The sequence below is a fragment of the Muntiacus reevesi genome, chromosome X (genome assembly GCF_963930625.1).
Source record: "Muntiacus reevesi chromosome X, mMunRee1.1, whole genome shotgun sequence".
Taxonomy (NCBI): domain Eukaryota; kingdom Metazoa; phylum Chordata; class Mammalia; order Artiodactyla; family Cervidae; genus Muntiacus; species Muntiacus reevesi.
In genome coordinates, this window is record NC_089271.1 from 64,033,097 (window position 1) to 64,037,223 (window position 4,127).

The following is a 4,127-nucleotide window of genomic DNA, read 5'->3' on the forward strand; positions in this document are numbered from 1 at the left end:
AGAGTTCCTTGGTCTGGCTTGTATTTCCCAAGGTCTATAGGCCCCTTCCTATGTAGCCGGTGCTAACTCCAGGGTTTTAATCTATTGCACCTGTCACTTCCAAAGCGGTTCCCTCTGTTTATTTTAGCTTCTGTTTGCTGGTCTCTTCAGTGTCTAATTTCTGCCCCGCTACAAGGGGTGCAGTGGTGTTCCCTTTTATTTCCTTTTTTTTTTTTTTTTTTTAGTCTCGCTTGTTTAGTCGTGCTTTGGGGAGGGAGGAACACTGTGAACAAATATCACTGGCGTGTGCTCACAGTGATTCAGCCACACAGGGTTTGCCCCCGCTCACGCCGTGTGTGCTTCCCCAGTCTACACTGCCCAGACTCTAGGTTGCTCTGCCGGGAACTGTCTGATGCAGACTCTGGTTTACATGCACTTCTGAGGCCTAAGCTGCTCAGGTTCAGGTTCTCAGGTACTGCACAAAGGCGCAGACTTGGTTGGACCTGGTTTTGCGCCCAACCCACGCCCGAGCAGCTCAGGTGACCAGGGGCTTGGCGCGCGTATCCACCCCCAGTTGGAGGCTGCGGCTTACCCCCTCTCCCGTTCCAGCCGCTTGGTTTTCTGGGTGTGCAACAAGTGCGCCTTCTTAGGTGTGCTGTGTGTCTATTCTGGGGAGCTGGTCTCTGGCTGCGACCCTCCTAGCAGATGTCGATCGTCCAGAGTCCCAAGAAGTCTTGGTTAGCAGAGAAATCTGCTTGCATTTGGTATAGGGTGCCTCTCTGGGGTCGAATGCCCGCTTCCGACTCTGGCTGCCCTCGCCTGCCTGTCTCCGGCGGGGGATGGGCCGGTCTGCAGCCGGCTAGCTCTGCTCAGTGCTTTGTTCTGTGAGCGTGCCTGGCGATGTCTTAGGTTAGGGCTTTTCGCGTGATCACAGGATAGCTACCCCACAGTCTGGGTTGCTATCTCAAGCTAATCCCCTCAGATTGCCCTCAGGGCATTCAGGCCTGGATCTTACCCTAAGCAATGCAGCCCGCTCCTCCCTGTCCCTCCCCTGCTTGCTAGTGGGGGATGCGAGTGTCCGGGCTGCTGCTCCACTGGAAGTGGCTGTTAGGCACGTAATCTGTGGGTTTTAATTATTTATTTATTTATTTTTCCTCCCCCTTATTTTGTCCTCTGAGATTCCAAGGCTCACCACAGACCCGCCTGAGAGCGTGTTTCCTGGTGTTTGGAAACTTCTCTCTTTTTTAAGACTCCCTTCCCAGGACGGATCTCCGTCCCTACCTCTTTTGTCTTTTTATCTTTTCTATTTTGTCCTTCCTCCTTTCGAAGACAATGGGCTGCCTTTCTGGGTGCCAGATGTCCTCTGCCAGCAATCAGAAGTTGTTCTGTGGAATTTGCTCGGCGTTCAAATGTTCTTTGGATGAATTTGTGGGGGAGAAAGTGGTCTCCCCGTCCTATTCCTCCGCCTTCTTAGGACCGCCTCCCTTGAATTGTATTCTTAATGTCCTTTTCAAATTGTTCTTTGTTAGTGTATAGTAACACAACTGAATTGTTTTTGGATTTTCTGTCCTACAACTTTGTTGAAATTTTTTATCAGTTCTACCAGTTTTGTGTGTGCGTGTGTGTGTGTGTGTGTGTGTGTGTGTGTGTGTGTGTGTATGGGTGTGTGTAATCTTTTGCGTTTTGCATGTAAAAAGTGATGCTATCTTCAACAGAGATAACTTTACTTCTTTCTGATGTGGATGCCTTTTATTTCTTTTGCTTTCCTAACAGCTCTGGCTATTACTTCCAGTTGTTGAGTACTAACATAATAGTGAGAGCAGGCATCCTTGCCTTGTTCCTTACCTTAGAAGAAGAGATTTCAGTTTTTCACCACTGAGTATGATGTTAGTTGTGCCTCTTGATGAAGGTGAAAGAGAAGAGTGACATAACTGGTTTAAAACTCAACATTCGAGAAATGAAGATCATGGCATCTGGTCCCATCACTTCATGGCAAATAGATGAGGAAACAACGGAAACAGTGACAGACTTTATTTTCTTGGGCTCCAAACTCACTGTGAACGGTGACTGCAGCCAAAAAAGATACTTGCTCCTTGGAAGAAAAGCAAAGACAAACCTAGACAGCAGAGCATATTAAAAAGCAGAGACATTACTTTGCCTACAAAAGTCCTTGTAATCAAAGCTATGGTTTCTCCAGCAGTCATGTAGGGACGTGAGAGCTGGACAAGAAAAAAGGCTGAGTGCCGAAGAATTGATGCCTTTGAAGTGTGGTGCTGGAGAAGACTCTTGAGAGTCCCTTAGACAGCAAGGAGTTCAAACCTGTCAAGCCAAAGAAATCAACCCTGCACATTCACTGGAAGGACTGATGCTGAAGCTGAAGCTCCAATACTCTGGCCACCTGATGGGAAGATCCGACTCATTGGAAAAGACCCTGATGCTGGGAAAGATTGAAGGCAGGAGGAGAAGGGGATGACAGAGGATCAGGTGTTTGTATGGCATCATTGACTCAATGGACATGAGTGTGAGCACGCTCTGGGAGACGGTGAAGGACAGGGAAGCCTGGCGTGCTGATGTCCATGGGTGGCAAAGAGTGGGACACAACTGAGCTACTAAACAACAATAAATTCTATTGCATATAATCCTGCAAGCCTAAAACATTCTTGTCTCCCCACTATGAATCAAAATCAAATGAATAAGCATAGCCTCCTGCTGACGTAGCTAGCGCTCGCTCCTACATTGCTGGCTAGGGGGTCCTAGGTGTCCCAAAGGTCACCTTGTCCTGCTGGTGAGGGTGGCTGTTTCTGGGGGCAGCTGGCTGACATGCCAGGGTGACTTGAGGCTGGTTTGTCCTGCCGTTGACTGGGTTTGGGGCCCAGGGTGTCCTGGGGCTAGTGCCAGCTCACTGGTGGGTGGAGCTCTGTTTCTGTTCCTGGCTCTCTAGCTGCAGGGCCCTGGGGGCCCCAGGGCTGGTCTCAGTTCATTGTTGGGTGGGGCCAGTTCCCCACATCGCTGGCTGTGGGATCCTAGATGTCCCAAAGGGGGCTTCCACACACTGCAGTGTGGGGACAGATTGCAGAGCTGCTGGCTGAGAGCTCCAAAGTGTCCCAGACCTGGTGTCGACTTGCTGGTACACTGTGCTGGGACTCAGTGGCTCTCGGGGCTGGGGTGGGCCTGCTGGTGGGTGACCTATTTCCTGTAGTGCAGGCTGCAGGGCTGGAGTTACTCCGCTTGCTGTTGTCTGCCTGCTGGTGTGTGGAGCTGGTTCTTGGGTTCTCTGGCTTCAGGGCTCTGGAGGGGTCCAGGAGTTGGTGTTTTGGGCCATTGGTGGCTGGGGCTGGGTCCAGGGCATCCTAGGGCTGTTGCCTACCCACTGATGGGTATAACTGGTCCTGGGGCTAGTGATGACCTGCTGTGGGCAGGAACTAGGTCCCAGGGTCTCTGACTGCAGGACCCTGGAGTCCTGGCTTAATGCCTTCTTCCTGGTGTATAGGGCCAGTGTGGTATGTCAGGGCCTCTGATTGACAGGTCCAGCTCCAGGGACTCTTAAGACAGCAGGCTTGCTTGTGGGTGGGGCTGTACCTCTGCCTGGCTAGTAGCTTGTCCTGCCCCAGTATTATTGCCTACAGGCTGATGGGTAGGTCTGGGCACTGGTGCTAGTAAGTAGAGGGAGGATTCCAAACGGCAGTGGCTAGTGCCAGTGTCCACGTGGTGGAAGGAGCTCCACAGAATGGCTGCTTCCAGGGTCGATGCCCCCAGGGTGAGTCCAGCTGCCTCTTTCCTCTCTGGGAGGCTCGCCGAGATCAGCAGCTGCCTCTGATCCAGGCTCCCTTCAAATTATTGCTTCAGCCCTGGGTCCTGGAGCATGTGAGATTTTGTGTGCCCCCTTTAAGAGTGAAGTCTATTACCCACGGCTCTCTGGCTCTCCCAAAATTAAGTCCTGCCGGCTTGAAATCCAAAAGCTCTGGGAGATCCTCTTCAAGTGAATAAATACAATTTCATTAGGAAAAATATACAAAGTACTACTACACAGAATAGGCATGTATCTCACAAATTTAACATTGATTGAAAACCCAAGAAGGAACATAGATATATTTAACACTTCCATTCATATAACTGTAAGTAGCTGTCAGCACTAACTCACAACATTA